The sequence below is a fragment of the Bos grunniens genome, chromosome 2 (assembly GCF_055505025.1).
Source record: "Bos grunniens cultivar Pamir isolate PY7600 chromosome 2, Bosgru_T2T1.0, whole genome shotgun sequence".
NCBI lineage: Eukaryota > Metazoa > Chordata > Mammalia > Artiodactyla > Bovidae > Bos > Bos grunniens.
The window spans coordinates 26953205-26971096 of NC_141166.1; the positions used below are offsets into that span (position 1 = coordinate 26953205).

At 40.1% G+C, this 17892-nt stretch overlaps 1 long non-coding RNA gene across 3 annotated transcripts in view; it reads left to right on the forward strand.

Moving 5' to 3' along the window:
• LOC147377786 (uncharacterized) overlaps window positions 1-17892 on the forward strand; it is an 82219-nt gene that overhangs the window by 56050 nt on the left and 8277 nt on the right. For 2 of the 3 annotated variants that reach the window (XR_015151018.1, XR_015151025.1), the window contains exons 2-3: window positions 13760-13932; window positions 14901-15506. This is a non-coding gene — a long non-coding RNA (uncharacterized LOC147377786). Of the gene's footprint in view, window positions 1-13759; window positions 13933-14900; window positions 15507-17892 lie in introns of those variants that run through there. The other variant, XR_015151026.1, reaches the window with a different exon arrangement.

Below are 17892 nucleotides of genomic sequence, written 5' to 3' on the forward strand. Positions count from 1 at the left end.
TGGTAGAATGCTTGTCACTAGGTACCTGTGTGATTGAAATGTTGTGAGTGGTATGGAGAAAAATGACCAACTTACTAGCATTTCCAATAAGCAACTGGAGTTGGCTTTATATGTATGAGAAGTAGTTTATTATTTGCCTCTCTCTGTAATCACAAAGGCAGCATAATATGATGGTGGGAAATAGTATATTTTATATGTAACTTAGACAAATGTGATTTGTATACCAAGCACATATTTAGTGGAATGTCTCAATTTATAGCAATTGTGTTAACAACGAACTGCCCAGTAATTATACTTTAATGTGAACACTTGATTATCTTTCAGTCACTGAAAGTCATTTTGTTAATTTAAGTTGACAAAAAGTATTACAATGGGAATCAATTTTTTAATTTGCATATATTGTAATAGAGGGCAAGAGAATGTTCACTTTGTTTACAAAAGAATAAAAAACCAATACTTTTAAAAAACGGATAGCTCAAGGCAAATTTACTAACTATCCTTATTACCGAGTTTCTGAGATATTGTATGACTGTTTCTTCATTATCATCCATTTTGTGTATTTCCAACCAGAGAGAATTGTGGAAAGACAAATTCAGGGTTTGGAAATCAACTCATTGAATCCAAACTTCGGTTTTCTCTCTGATGTGCTGTGGCTGGAACAATAGGGGCCAGTCTGGACCTTATTTTCCCACTGGCAAGAAAAAGATGAACTTGCAGTGGGTTTTTACACCTGTGGAAACAAGTTGTTACAATTATACACAAGAAGATATTATTCGTTTTTAAGCCAGTCAAAGGCAAGTTTTTGCAATTATACATAAGAAGATATTACTTGGGGCACTGACACTATTAAGTAATTTTTCCTAAGTAAATTATGAACAAAAATACATCTTGTGGAAAAACACATCTGTGAAATTGTACTATTTTTCACATTCCTAGACTAAAATTTACCTACATTTTGTTTCACTTTTTATACTAATTCATATTTATATTAATATGGTGGGCACCTACCATCTGCCATGTCCTGTTTTTGATAGTGGAGATCAAAGATGATGAGCAAGACAAGGTCACTGCTCAGTGGAACACAACTGCTAATAGGAGAGACAGGGGATAAATAAACTAGTGAGTTAATTTCAGATAGTCATAAGTGCCATGAAGCAAATGGGAGCAGGAGAGTGTTGTGGCAAACTTCACTAAAGAGTGGTCAGAGAGGACATCCCTGCAGAAGAGATACTAGAGCTGAACCATGAGAACAAACCAGGATCTGTGGAAAATTCTTTTTTTTTTTTTTTTCAGATAAAGACAAGAAGCCAGTGCTAAAACTGTTCTGCTCAACCCCAGAAGTAGCGTTCAGTTCAATTCAGTCGCTCAGTCATGTCTGACTCTTTGAGACCCCAGGGACTACAGCACACCAGGCCTCCCTGTCCATCACCAACTCCCGGAGTCCACCCAAACCCATGTCCATTGAGTTGGTGATTCCATCCAACCATCTCATCCTCTGTTTTCCCCTTCTCCTCCTGCCCTCAATCTTTCTCAGCATCAGGGTCTTTTCAAATGAGTCAGCTCTTTGCATGAGGTGGCCAAAGTATTGGAGTTTCAGCTTCAACATCAGTCCTACCAATGAACACCCAGGACTGATCTCCTTTAGGATGGACTGGTTGGATCTCTTTGCAGTCTAAGGGACTCTCAAGAGTCTTCTCCAACACCACAATTCAAAAGCATCAATTCTTTGGTGCTCAGCTTTCTTTATAGTCCAACTCTCACATCCATACAGTACCATAAAGTAGGACACTGCTGTGGAAGCCTAATTGGTAGGGAGAGTTAGGGAAAGAATGGGATCAGAGAGCTGACCATTGGGTTTCTGAGCACAACAAAAAACAACTGAAGGATTTTTAAGCAACACTGATCAAATATCAAACAAGTCCAATAAACAATGTTCTAATGAACCATTTTCCACGTATTTCAGGAGAAAGATAGAAAGAGATGTTTCCCCCATCATTTGTAATATCAAATTCCTGGAATAGTATTTATGTTTTACACACATTAATAGTAATTAATCTTTAAAACGGTCTCAATATATTCCAGAAAATAGTCATTCCTTAAAGGTATCTCTCAATTCCAGAAGTGTATGCTTATACTTGTTAAAATGTGTTTTATGATCTCAGGATGCTGGGTTAAAGCATTTCCTCAAATGGGCTGCCACAAATTAGAATGTCTGAATACTACAGATTAGTCCATAATTTGTTTTCTGCCAAATAGATAATGCATTCAGCACATCATATTTATTAGAGCTGCTAAACTTCTACCCTTTACTCTCTAATTAGGCTTTTCTTATTACTGTGTGTTTCAGAAAATATGACTGTTTTAGTTCTTAAATCTAATGAACCCCAGCTGAGATGGGATTACAGTTGCTCTTTCAGGAGTGGATTCACCCTTTGTTGGGTTCATTCAGATTCTTCAGCCTGGGGGTTTTGCTGCTGAATGGCAGGGTTTTGACAAAATGGGCATGGCCGCCTTTGTGTCACATGCCAGCCATTTACTCAATTCTGCCTTATTTGTCATGGTAGCCAAAGGATGTCTCATTTAGCAGTACCTGGAAAGTTACTTAAGAAAATTCTTGTTGATCAGCTATTCACTGTGGGACACCGCTTGGGTTTACACCAACTTGATGATCAGCAAGGCTTTCTGTTTTTTAAGACACAGAATTTTATTTTACCTGTGCCTGAAGTTACTTCTAATTTAGGGGAAAAACTCATTTGGCAGGAATATAATTGTTGAGCCCTTATTCATAGTTTTTACTTCATGTAATACAAGTTTGGGCTTCCGCAGTGGCTTAGCAGTAAGAAATATGACTTATTTGATCATTTCTTATACTTTTTCTTTTTGCTGAACACATATAAGATGTTCAAGAAATATTTACTGATTAAGCCTAGCAGATTTTAAATGGTTCTGTTTTCTCAAAAATGGGACCTAAAGCTAAACAATAATACTGGAGATATTTGGTCTCATTTTGTCAAGAAAAGAGGAGCAATATCAAATCAAGAACCAGGCTCTGAGGTCTGATAGGCTTGGGTTCAGATTTCTATTTCTACACATACATTTTTGGGAGAGTGAAGATTTAGCTTCTTATCTTAAAATGGAAATAAAGGTACCTGTTTATTGGTTTTGGAAGGATGGAGGGAAGGTAATGCACCTGGAGCATTTAGACAGCTACTTTGCACATTGTAAGCATTCCACAAATGTAAGCCTTTATCATTATCATTACTACTACTACTACTAAACGTAAATAACTTCAGCATTAACCTGTAGTCAATTTCATATCTCTACTACATAAACTTTAACTCAAAACTGGAGGGTCACCAGTGCTGTATAAAGTTTTATTATATCAAGTTTTAGCATATATTAGAGAGAGGAATAGAGTCAAATATATAACCATATATTTATCCACTTGAATGGAACTTCAAAAATTGATGGGAATCATTAAAATATCCTATATTCAGAGATGACTACTCAGCACATAGAATTCAGCATCATGTGCTTTGAACAGATCATCCAAGAGGATTTAGTGACCAAACCCACCAGAAGGATCTTGTTATGTTGCAGCTTCACCTGTAACAAAATCTGTCACAGATTCCAAGGGCAGCAAGACATCAGGGCTCTAGAGTGGTGATTTGTGTTGGCATCTATTGCCTCTTCATGTGCCATATGAGATTAATTTCACCCATCTATTTGCATTATGTATGCTGCTGTTTTACCATTTATACATTATAAGACAGAGCACTTTCAGTAATAAAAGCTACCACTTACAGAATCAGGGATGGACGTAGTGTAATGACGCCAAGCCCTAGGAATTTTACTCTAGGAAAGTGAAATTCAGTGGTCTGCACCATCTGCCAACATCCACGGGAACCATCCACCACTTGGACATTCCAGCAAACAAAAGGAAATTTTCATTTCAACTTTCAATTTTTTCTCCCAGATATGAAACTGACCATTCAGCAATTTTCTGCTTCTTACCACTTACATGTACCTTCAACCAACTTCTCAATGCCCTAATTCCGTAGTCTCTGTTATCCAGCCTTGCCTCTTCTTCTATACATTCTGTAATTACCATCAAGCTTGCTTGGTGACTAAGATGGTAAAGAATCTGCCTGCAATGCAGGAGACTTGGGCTTGATTCCTGGGTCAAGAAGATCCCCTGGAGAAGGGAATGGCTACCCACTCCAGTATTCTTGCCTGGAGAATTCCATGGACAGAGGACTGGGACCACAGTTGATGGGATTGCAACAGTTGGACAGGACTGAACTACTTTCTTACTTAGATTTTAAACTTTTCTCTTTAGCCTTGTTTCTGGGATCATTACTTTGCCAACAAGGTTCCGTCTAGCCAAAGCTATGGGTTTTCCAGTAGTCATGTATGGATGTAAGAGTTGGACCATAAAGAAAGCTGAAGAATTTATGCTTTTGAATTGTGGTGTTGGAGAAGACTCTTGAGAGTCCCTTGGACTGCAAGGAGATCAAACCAGTCCATCCTAAAGGAAATCGATCCTGAATATTCATTGGAAGGACTGATGTTGAAGCTGAAGCTCCAATACTTTGGCTACCTGATGCGAAGAACTGACTCACTGGTAAAGACTCTGATGCTGGGACAGATTGAAGGCAGGAGGAGAAGGGGAGGACAGAGGATGAGATGGTGGGATGGCATCACTGACTCAATGGATGACGATGAGTTTGAGCAAACTCCGGGAGTTGGTGATGGACAGGGAGGCCTGGCGTGGTGCAGTCCATGGGGTCAGAAAGAGTCGGACATGACTGAGCAACTGAAGTGAACTGGGATCTACTGTGTAGTGTGCAGGGTAGTTTGGGTCCAAGCTATATTCTCTGCTGGGATCCTGATGTGTCAGAATATTTCTGGGAGATGTGTGGATGATCCTTGATAAAGTCTATTTATATGAAGAACACATCCTAAGGATGTGGGAAAGACCTCATCAGAAGGAATGAGAATGTTAGCACCTAGTCAGTCTCAGTCATCAAAAGTGAGGAAAAATCTTGAGTCAAAACACATCATTATTCATTCATTCATTCAGAGGCTGGAATGACCTTAGGTTATATCTCATCTAAGAGCCTTGAAAGCATCTTAATAGGTGATAATTTTCATTTAATCTCTATTTTAGCTTCTGTAATGCCAAGCAACTATCTGAGCATATATAATTAGACTTTTACCCCCATTGTTTTCCTGGTAGTTGAAGAAGTGATTGGTGGAAAGGTGGAAATAGCTGTCATCGGATGAGAGATAGGATTTCTCAAGTAGGTCACTTGTGTCCCAAGGTCAATTTTCCTGCTTTGAAGGCTCTTTGACTATTATGAGGCTTCAGGGATCTCTTGAGAATGAGGACCCAAAGTGCTGTTTGACTGAAGCTCATTTCCATGATCCTGAGTTCCAGGGAGGAATCTGCACACCAGTTTGTTTGTCTGCAGTGACATACTCAATAGGCAGAGGAAACAAAATATCTGTTTCTGTCATTTTTCCCCCATTGTCATTTCTATGCAAAGCCAAATCACAGTCAGAACTTATTTTGTTAATTAGCCATGAGAACCTACCATTAGGAATCAGAAATAACTCAAGGTTCACATGATCTGTGCATCCTTCCGCCCTAAACAGACCCACATGGGAAGCCAAATTATAATCAGAAGTTTTGGCATGGATTCAGAATAGGGGGTGGTAGATGAATTAAAAGTCTGATGGCTGAAGCTAAGGTTTAATGGCTGAGGCTAAGGGTTAAGAGTAGAAATCTTTCCAGGGGAAAGTTGCATCTGTTAGCATGCTAGTGATGGCTATGGCCACACCCCAAGTCTGGAGACCAAGACCTGTCCTCTGTGAGTCTTCATCTCTGTGTTTCCATGGCTGAGTACACCTAACTTCGCTTGTTAGATATGTTAATATATTCAATTAAGTTATAGTTAGTTCTGTAGGCCTCAGCCTTAATGTCACTTCAGGAAACTGACAGCAATCTAAATTTAGTCTTTTATGACACTGTCATATCAATCTGCACATTTTCCTTAAGAGCAATTTCCACAATTTGTAAGTGCATTTATTTGTGTTTCATCTGTCTGTTGTCTGTCTCCCACTTAAACGTTTTAATTTCCATTCTTGTAATATGATCCATTACATATTGATCTTAAAATTTAACTACCAAAGGCAATGTTTATTTCCCAAATTGACCATGGGACAGGATGATGATGATGAGCCCATCCATGTTGCCTCAAAGTACCCACAATACTCAGCACTTAGGTTCACTATTGCTATTATGTTTCTTTACCACCCGCCTTAACATGTCTGCATATTTATCACCATTTCTTGTTGAAATTCTTTGTCTGGCATCTGTGACTCTATGATATAATAGTTTTCTTCATAGCATTTTGTTTACCTGTGCTTTCTCCAAACCACCTTCAAATGTGGGTATTCCTAAAGGTTTTATCATTGCTGTGCCCCTACCTTGAAGAAAATATATTGACCGTATTGATTATGTTATTGCCATTAGTTCATGGAATATGTAGTTATTGAGAACCTATTATATGACAAACACTGAATTAAAGAAAAGTATGTTGTGTGTCTACAGTCAAGTTGCTCACTATCTTACTGGTGAAAATAGTCATTCTATGTTTTCAAATATAGTTACTAACACAAAACAAGATAGAGTATGGCCAACAGATAAGAAAATGATTGCTGCTGAAAAGAGAATTTGTTACTTCCAGTTTCCTAGAAACTGTGGCATGCCACTCCATGGCTGGGGGAGTGCACAGGATAAAGAACTGTGGTTGTTCAGAAAGGAAGGAGAATTGTGGGTCCTAGACTTTCATGTGGGTTCCATAAACATGAACTGGTGAAGCAGGGTAAGCAAGCAGGGTTTAGGATTGGCTAGTTGAAATAAATTCAGCATGCTCTGGGGAATAGAGTCTGTTCCTAGTTGTTTAGCAGCTGACCCTGGGGTGATTAGGGCAGATGGATAGTGGTTCTGACCATAAGAGCCAATAAAGGAGGTAGTTGGGAACTGGGTTTTGGATTAGTTGATTTGCCTTTGAAAAGATGCTTGTGGGTGATTTGTCTACATCTCTAGGAATTGGCTACCCTGGAAGGGGCAGTCTTTCAGGGTCAGCAAGGTGCCACATGTTGAAGCATCAAAATACAGAAAATAAAAGACTTGGATAGTACACTGTAATATGTCATGGCAGGTTAAGTTATGTTGTGGTAATACATAAACTTAAAACATCTTTTATTTCCTATTCTCACAAAATTGTCTGTGGGTCTGGCTAACTCTGTGTAGCTTGCCCTCATGCTGTAGCTAAATGATCCATCTTGCTTACATCATGACAGTCTGTTGCCTTAACTCAAGGCTGCCATGCTCATCATGGCAGAGAAGAAAGATTCCAGAGGATGGCATAAACTTTCCCCACTGTCCTAGCACCAAAGGGACACAAAGTCTTCTCAGAGTCCATTCATAGAGTTCATTCATAGAACTACTCATGTGGCCCTGCCTGGGTGTATGGAGCTGAGCTGTATCTCCTCTCCTTTGTCTCAAGAGTCATGGTGCAATATTATAGCAGAGGTAGCCATGGGACAGTCTGAAGCTAACATTTGGCTGGAGGACCGGACTAAGCCTAAAGAATACAGCAGCATCAGCAAGCACTTTTGAGTCGAGATCACACCAAAATAATTCATATGCTGCACCAGCCACCAACACTAGGGTGTTGACAACAGAGGCTGCCATCCAAAGGTCAGGAAAGGTGAAGTACACCTCACCTGGAGGTCAGTGGGAGCCAGGGGGAATTAGGTGGTAGCACAAGGATGAGTGAATCTGTGCTCTGGACCTTCTCCTGCAGCCAAGGTGTCAGCCAGGCTCCTCTGTCCATGGGATTCCAGCAGAGGCTGGGTGTCAAATCAGAAATGAACTTAATTACCCTGAATGGGCAGTATTTTTTTCCCATTCCAAAGCAGACACATGGGGCTTCCCGGGTGGTGCTAGTGGTAAAGAATCCACCTGTCACTGCAGGAAATGCAAGAAATACAGCTCAATCCCTGGGTCAGGAAAATCCCCTGGAGAAGCAACAAGCAATCCACTCCAGTATTCTTGTCTGGGAAATCCCATGGACAGAGGAGCCTAGTGGGCTACAGTCCACAGAATCACAGAGTCAGACACAACTGAGTGACTGAGCAAGCAGAAATATGGGCTCCTAAACTAAGCTGAGTTCATTAATAAAAAGTTGTTGTTCAGTAGCTCAGTCATGTATGAGTCTTTGCCACCCCATGGACTGCAGCATGCCAGGCTTCCCTGTTCTTCACCATCTCCAGGAGCCTGCTCAAACTCATATCCATTGAATTGGTGATGCCATCCAAACATCTCATCTTCTGTCATCCCCTTCTCCTGCCTTCAGTGTTCCCCAGCATTAGGGTCTTTTCAAATAAGTCAGCTTTTTGTATCAGTTGGCCAAAGTATTGGAGCTTCAGCTTCAGCACCAGTCCTTCCATGAATATCCAGAATTGATTTCATTTAGGATTGACTGGCTTGATCTCCTTGCAGTCCAAGGGACTCTCAGGAGTCTTCTCAGCACCACAGTTGAAAAGCATCAATTCTTCGGTGCTCAACTTTCTTTAGAGTCCAGCTCTCACATCCATATATGACCACTGGAAAAACCATAGCTTTGACTAGACAGACCTTTGTTGGCAACTAATGTCTCTGTTTTTTAATAAGCTGTATAGGTTTGTGATAGCTTTTCTTCCAAGGAACAAGCGTCTTTTAATTTCATGGCTGCAGTCACTGTCCACAGTGACTTTGGAGCCCAAGAAAATAAAGTCTCTCACTGTTTCCTCTGTTTCCCCATCTATTTGCCATGAAGTGATGGGACCAGATGTCATGATCTTAGTTTTTTGTATGTTGAGTTTTAAGCCAGCTTTTCCACTCTCCTCTTTCACCTTCATCAAGAAGCTCTTTAGCTCCTCTTTGCTTGCTGCCATAAGGGTGGTGTCATCTGTATATCTGAGGTTTTTATATTTCTCTTGGAAATCTTGATTGCAGCTTGTGCTTCATCCAGCCCAGCATTTCTCATGATGTACTCTGCATATAAGTTTAATAACCAGGGTGACAATATGCAGCCTTGATGTACTCCTTTCCCAGTTTTGAATCAATCTGTCTTTCTATGTCCAGTTCTAACAGTTGCCTCTTGGCCTGCATACAAGTTAATAAAAAATGAAAGACCATTATATTAGCATAACTCAATTTGTAACTGTTCCATTTAAAACACCCCTACATGTATTGAGTTTAACTTTCATTTATTTTAAAGGAAGTTGCCATTTTTTACCGAGAATCAAAATTAAGTTGTAAGTGAGGGGATCACTTATGTTTCTGTATATTAACCCTACATTTTAGCCATTCACAAGTACCTTCCATTTCCATTTGACTAGTGTGTATTGAGCATCAGTTATACTTCCAAAACTGTGTAGATACTAAGTATATAATAGTGAATACAGCATATATAGTCCCTGCACTTACAAAGCTTATGTTTTACAAGGAGACGTTTTAAAAGATGCTCAAATAGTAAATTAATTACAGTTGTAATAAATGCTATGAGGAAGGAGGTGCCAGTGTTTTGAAGTATATAACAAAGGAGTCTGCTGCACATTCCTGCTTGTTCTGACCTCTTTCTCTCACCCTCTTTTTAGCACACCCTTTCCTTATTTCTGTATTAAAAGCCCTAATCAACCTCACACACAAACTCATATCTTCCTATATGAGATCTCTCCTTATCACTACAGGAAGCAGTCTTTCGTCGCTTTACACTCAGTGGTATATCAGTTACCCCTTTCCTCATTCAAGACTGAACTTGAGTTGCTTTCATGAGAAAGCTTTAAAAAATTTTTCTCCATGGCAGGGGCCAGTCTCTTACATAACTTTATATGCCTACTATGATGCCTTGCAAATAGAGGTTCACAATAAACATTTGCTAACTAAATAAATTATGCAAAGTATATCACGAGAAACACTGGGCTGGAAGAAGCACAAGCCGGAATCAAGATTGCTGGGAGAAATATCAATAACCTCAGATATGCAGATGACACCACCCTTATGGCAGAAAGTGAAGAAGAACTAAAGAGCCTCTTGATGAAAGTGAAAGAAGAGAGTGAAAAAGGTGGGGTAAAGCTCAACATTCAGAAAACGAAGATCATGGCATCTGGTCCCATCACTTCATAGCAAATAGATGGGGAAACAGTGAAAACAGTGTCAGACTTTATTTTGGGGGGCTCCAAAATCATTGCAGATGGTTATTGCAGCCATAAAATTAAAAGACATTTGGAAGTAAAGTTATGACCAACCTAGACAGCATATTAAAAAGTAGAGACATTACTTTGTCAACAAAGGTCCATCTAGTCAAGGCTATGGTTTTTCCAGTAGTCATGTACGGATGTGAGAGTTGGACTATAATGAAAGCTGAGCGCCAAAGAATTGATGCTTTTGAACTCTGGTGTTGGAGAAGACTCTTGAGAGTCCCTTGGACTGCAAGGAGATCCAACCAGTCCATCCTGAAGGAGATCAGTCCTGGTTGTTCATTGGAGGGACTGACGTTGAAGCTGAGACTCCAATACTTTGGCCACCTGATGCAAAGAGCTGACTCATTTGAAAAGACCCTGATGCTGGGAAAGATGGAGGGCAGGAGGAGAAGGCAACGACAGAGGATGAGATGGTTGGATGCCATTACTAACTCAATGGACATAGTTTGGGTGAACTCCAGGATTTGGTGATGGACAGGGAAGCCTGGTGTGCTGCGCTTTATGGGGTTGCAAAGAGTTGGACACAACTGAGCGACTGAACTGAACTGAAATAAATAAATTATGTTCAAATCCACATTAGACAATTCTGTCTCTTATGTGTCAAAAGTCTATTTCCATAATGTTAATGTTATTTATTGTTGAATTAATAATATACACCCAATATGGGATATTCAAATAAAATGTTACTTTGTATATCTCAAAAAAATAATCAATATATATACAGCATTGCCAAATTAAGAATGGCTTGTCTTGTTTTTTCAAGCTATGTATTTTAAAAATTTTGCATCTGACCCTTAAACAATGTGGGGGTTGGAAAAACCACCCTCCACACCGTTGAAAGAGTATATCCAAGTATATCTTTCCACTTAGCCCTCCATATCCATAGTTCCGAGATTCAACCAACCTTGGATAGTGTTGTGTTGTAGTTCTTCATTGAAAAAATCCATGTATAAGCAGACTTGCACAGTTCAAACCCATGTTGTTCAAGGATCAACAGTCTATACATATAGTAACAAATGTCAACAAGACATTAGGATACAAGAGAAAAGCAAGTTACCTTCATTCTTCAGACACTCATTCAAGTTCTTTGATGCACCAGATCTCATTAAAGCCTCAGAAATCCCTCACGAGTGGGCATTACTGTTGTCTTAACTGTTACGGATACGGGACCCACATGGCTCCCAGAACTTAGTGATTAGAGCAAAACTGAATGGTCACATCATGGAAGAGCTGCATCTTCCCCAGGCTCTTTTTACCTAAACGACCTCCTCGAATAAGAAAAGCCCCTCCTTTTTCACATTTTTCATTTCCTTCATTTGTATGCTGGAAGCCATCTTACTGGTTTTGAAGAGAGGACTTTCTCCTCATCCATTCACATCTCTGTCCATCAGACACTGTGCTAGACACTGGGGCTATAGCAGTGAGCCCAAAGCAGATTCAGTTACTAACCATGATTATGACAGTCTAGCTCTGTGGTTTGAGAGGTGTGTGGAAATAAGTGAAGACCACTCAGATGAGAAAAAGTAAGGCTATCTATTTAGAGTTTTCATAGCAAGGGAGTCTGTCACCACCACTTCCATTTGGCAGACTCAAAGGCAAGCAGAGGAGTGGGGAAGCTTTAGAGTGAACAAAAGAGACAAAAGAGAAGGCTTCAGATGTGCCCTGACTGGAGGCTGTTGGCCTGAGGAAGCCGGAGGCAGGCTGACTAGAAACAGGAAGTTTCACATGGCTGGTTAGAGGTACATATTTGGCTCTTTCCAGTTGGCTCTAAGTTAGAAGGTGGGGCAAAAATTAGGGAAGCTGTTAATTATTCATCAAGAATGAACTTTTAAAAAATTTATTTAATTTATTTATTTTAATTGGAGGCTAGTTACTTTAAAATATTGTAGTGGGTTTTGTTTTTTTTTTGCCATACATTGACATGAATCAGCCATGGGTGTACATGTGTCCCCCATCCTGAACACCTCTCCCATCTCCTTCCCCATCCAACCCCTCAGGGTTGTCCCAATGCACTGGCTTTGTGTGCCCTGTTTCATTTTTGAACTGATGGTTACAGGGACTGTTGTTGGTCTCTGTGGACTAGTTGTTCCAGATGACAGTTTGACTTCTTGGACTGATTACTGTACAGCGGTTGCTTTCCTTTCTAGTCACTGTGGGTTGTAGGTCAGAGGTCTATATTTATATATAATCTGGCCATGGTCTGTTTGCATATTCATCCTCACAGGTGTATTTGACTGGTTTTCCTCAAAACTCAGTGGCTCCACAGTAAAGAATCTGCGTGTGATGCAGGATACTCAGTTTCAGTCCCTGGGTCAGGAAGATCCCTTGGAGGAGAGCATGACAACCACTCCAGCATTCTAGCCTGGGAAATCCCATGAACTGAGGAGCCTGGTGGGCTAGAGTCCATAGTGTCGCAAAGAGTCAGACCCAACTGAAGAGACTGAGCATGCACCTAAGTATCAAAACCAAAACAAAGAAAAAAGGGCTGTTTGCTATAAATTCATTTCTAAGTTGACAAGTATGGCTTTCAAGCATATTTTCCCTTCAAAGAGTCAATGTATAACAGCTATCCTTTAATGATAATTAGGCTTTTCAAGTGGTATAGTGGTAAAGAATTCACTTGCCAATGCAGGAGATGAAAGAGATGGTGGTTTGATCCCTGGATTGGGAAGATCCCCTGGAGAAGGGAATGGCAACCACTCTAGTATTCTTGCCTGGAGAATTCCATAGACAGAGGAGCTTGGTGGGCTACAGTCCAGGGGATCACAAAGCACTGGACACAATTGAGCACACACACACACAGTGATAATTCAGTATATGCCAGGCTACCTCTGATCCACATAGCCTCTCATTAAGTTCTCATAATAATGCTATATGATAGCTGTTAATGTTCCCATCTTACAGATGAGAACACTGAGACACAGAGGGGTTAAGAAACTTGCTCAATTTCCTCTAAGTTAGAAATGTATCAAGGGTTTTCACTAACTCTGCCTGACTCTAAATCCTAAATGGTCCTCAATATATAAGTTTATTTTTTATGAAGTTGCATGGCCATGGCCTCCCCACACTGTTGCAGGGGTGAAGGATACAACCAAGGTTAGCAAGGACACTGAGAACAGAGGAAATGTGTGATTCCCTCAGGCTGTACAAATACAAAGGGGCTTCGGTGGAAGAGGGTCAGTTCTTCTGAGGAACAGATCATATTTAGGGTCAGCTGTTCAGTCAAGGACAGTTTCTCTTTTTTCTTAATCGTTGATATTTCTCTGGTCCAAAGTATGTGTCATTGGTTCTAGGTGCCACATAGACGGCAGCAATGTGGCATGACCTTCCATCACTACCACTTTGGTGCCCCCCATGCCCTGCAGTACAGTGGTCTGGTCAGTCCTGTGTACGGCTGCTTACCATCATTTTTATACCTTTCTAATTTATAATTTTTCAGCTGCTTAGTCATGTCTGGTTCTTATGTGGACTTATGGACTGCAGCCTGCCAGGCTCCTCTGTATGTGGAATTTTCCAGCCAAGAATACTGGAGTGGATTGCCATGCCCTTCTCCAGGGGATCTTCCCAACTCAGGGATTGAACTCGCATCTCTAGTGTCTCCAGTATTGGCAGGTGGGTTCTTTACCACTAACACCACTTGGGAAGCCCATTTATGGATTATTTTTTGTTTCTAAGCAAAGGAAGGCATTGGCTGAACACAAGCCTTTGCACACAATGGGTGTTCAGTATATTTGGCTGATGTACCAAAAAAGGAAATGAAAAGCACTGTGATTTGTCTTGCCTGAAAGACAGCTCCCCAGAGCCCTAGAAATCTAAATTATAACTTAAGTCAAAAGTTTGCCCTTAAAGGAGATTTCTCATACATTTGTAACATGAAAAAGGAAATAATAAGAAAATTCTCTTTAGATATCATGTATAGTTTCCCAGTGATTAGCTTTTTTTTTTTTTCTTGTAATGAAAATTCTAACACTGTTGAGGTGATATGAATGTGTTGGCTACTTTAACATAATCTCAAAAATGTTCATCAATGTTTCTCAAGAATGTTATTGCCCTCTATCTTAAAGCAGTGTTAATAAAGAAGCAAAACTATTATCAGGGTGTGACTGTACAGTAGGGTTTTGATGTCTTGTTACATCATAATCTTAGCATTCCATTTATTAAAAGGGATAGGTAGCCTTATTATTCCAGTATAACTAAGCAAGGCACTGGGGAGGTTTTGTTAACTCTTACAAGGCACTGATGTCCTATTTAGTAAATTACAATTCCAGTGTACTAAGTAATGTGGTCCTTAAATTTCCCCCTGGAACCACATTCTTAGCTCAAGTCTGGAATATCACTAGCCATTTGGGAAATCCTGACATGAAGTCATTGAAGATTGGCCATAGTATGGGTGTTTCTCTGAATAAGATGGGCCACCACATTTTAATCACACCTGTGTAGTGGATCTGGGCTGGAAGTAAAAGCAGTCCATAGAGAGAGGGTACAAATTGTGTTTTTCTCAATACACAAATTGGCTATTGTGACCTATCATCAGTAGGTGATGGGGTCTCACTCAATCATCTGCTCTCTGCTTCACTCAGCCCTCCTACAGCCAAGAACTGACTTTTTTCATGACACTTTTCCAAGGATCAACCTATAGAGAAGTGCTCCTTTGCCATTCAAGTCATGACTTCTGAGCCTGGCTAAGGCAACCATTACTAATCCAAGGACCTGGGCTTATTCTTCATGCTGGATCCTGTGCTGGCTCTTCTGCTCCAGGACATCCAAGTTGGCTCAGGCCACCTGCATGCCAGACACCTGATCCATTCTCTTCTGAATCCCATACCCATCCATGTCCAGCTTTGTGGTTCTGTTTTCCAACCCTTTCTCAATTCCTGGCTCTATATCAGGATTTGCTATTTGAAATTTCTCCAACAGGCTTGGCTGTTCTTCTTGCTCACATTGTGCTAGAAAAATATAATAGAAAATGCATCTTTCGCTCTGCAACCATAGAAACCAGCCCTATAGCTAGCCATTTGATAGCTATGTCAACAGGAGCAGTCCCAGAAGTGTAGGAGACAAGAGTACACAAAGCCTGGGGGTCAAGTTAAAGTATAAAGGTCAACGATAATATGGAATTTCTGTGGATGGCTCAATGTATAAAATTGAAATATAATAATAAAGATGGTAGTACTTATTCCTTCTAATGGTGTGTTACAGGTATGACGTTTTAAAAATTGTAACTAGCATTTTAATTAATGTGAAAAGTGGCGGGTAACCATTTCTAGACTAGTCTGAAGCTCTTCCAGTTTTAGAAAAAAAGTGAAAGTGAAGTTGCTCAGTCATGTCTGACTCCTTGCGACCACATGGACTATAGCTTACCAGGCTCCTGCATCCATGGAATTTTCCAGGCAACAGTGCTGGAGTGGGTTGCCATTTCCTTCCCCAGGGGATCTTCCTGACCCTGGTGTCAAACCCAGGTCTCCCACATTGCAGGCAGACGCTTTACCGTCTGAGCCATCAGGGAAGCCCTATCCAGTTTTGGAAAAGTTGTTTATTCTGCCATAAACTTTTTGAAAGTCCTTTCCAAAAACCTAACTCATGAAATCGACATCTTGCAAAATGACACCTCATCCTGGCATTTCTAGCCAAGGACAAGTTTCACGTTAATAAAAGATGAAGGAACTCATTTCTGATTGTTGACCCAGCACTTTGGTAATGTAACATGAGTTTAGTATATACAGTTAACACCAGCAGGCTCCATTCCATGGCTTAAACCTACTGCCTTTAGAAGGTGACTGCCTCATTAGAATGACAAAGTTGAGCCAAGGGACCCTGGGCTACAATGAGCATAGCCAATCCCTTCTCCTTCCCCCATCCATGCCCTACTTTTTGAGAATTTAATTTCACCTTAATAGAGGAAGCCAGCAGTCGACAGAATTTTCTATAGAATGGCTAATACTCAGAGATTACAATGTCTCTCTTAACCCCAAGAGAACTGTTCATGTAAAGGGTCAGGATCTCAAAAGGATTAAATGGGCTAAAGAATATCAGAATGCCTTATGAAGTACAGATTTTATATGAAAAAAAGAATGAATGCACACATTCCATTGGGGCATCACTGTTACATAAATCCTGCTGGGGCTCCAAGGTACAGCCTGAGTCTCCCCTCTATGAAGAAGCTTACAATAAATGCCAGCACCTAAATTTCTTTTCTACTGATGTACAGAATGACAATTTGACATTTTACTTGCATACCCTGTCACGTAGCATGGCTATTTTGTCTCAGAGCCTTGTGGGCAAGTAATATCTCCACAAAATAGATACCTGATGCATTTTGTTGATCAAGGCGTCAAGAAGAAATACATTTGTTCCAAAAGGACTTCTTAAACAGCCACATCTGATGCATCCACATTCTTGAGGCCTATCTCACTTCTGCTTTTAAACTAGCTGACAACATTGTTGTGAGTATTACATTCAATAATGTATGTGGAAATTTGTTGTAGGCTGTGTAAATTGCATACTGACTGCAAATGATTAATGTTGCAAGATTACAATCAGAGGTCCGAAGCAAAATATGTCTATAAGATGAATTTAGATGATCCATCAATCATTAGATGGAGGCTTCTAGGTGAGAAGTGGTAAGGTAGAATACAAGCTTCCCAGGTAGCGCGAGTGCTAAAGAACTATCCTGTCAATGCAGGATATGCAAGAGACACGGGTTTGATCCCTGGGTCAGGAAGGTCCCTTGGAGGAGGTCATGGCAACCCACTCCAGTATTCTTGCCTGGAGAATTCCATGAACAGAGGAGCCTGGCAGGCTACAGTCTATAGGGTTGCAAAGAGTCAGACATGACTGACGTGACTTAGCACACATGTAAGGTAGAATAGAGTATGTCCTGGGATTCACAAAATCTGGGTTCAGATGCTGAATTGGCCATGGGCTTTGTGTCTAATCTTTACTTTTGTGTGTGTGTGTGAAATTAGGAAGCTGAACAATTTGGTTTCTAAACTCTTTTGTTTCTACAAGTAAACAAAGTGTTGCAATGTTTAGCTTTCAAAACTTTCATTTGCATAAAAGTGAAAGAGAAAACAATGGAAAAATATTCTATAAGAAATCCTCTAACTTTTTTTCAGTTTTATTAGTGGAGAAAAAAACAATTTATTAATAAGATCACTCTGATTCCAATCTTGTTACAGAAGGAGATAGGGAGAAAGGGAACATCTCATGAATAAACCATCACACAAAATCAAAGCATCTCTGAGGTTAAAAAAAAAAATGCCAGTTTCTCAAACTTAAATATGATCTTTCATTCTGAAATTCTTCTGATATTGAATGCTCCCTATTAACATAGATAATTCCAAATTTATTTTTGTTGGAACATTTACTGGACACATGGCTTGAGATGCTTGGCAATGGAACAGGAATTAAAACTTCAATGCAAAGAATCTAAGTTTAATCTGAGAAACTTCATGAGTAAATTAGACAAACATTATTTGGTAAAGGAGCTTAAGGAAGGGATGACATTTCAAACTGAGATGCCCAGAGAAAGCTGTATAGAAGTTTGATGTTGAGTTGGAATGTATTAAAGAA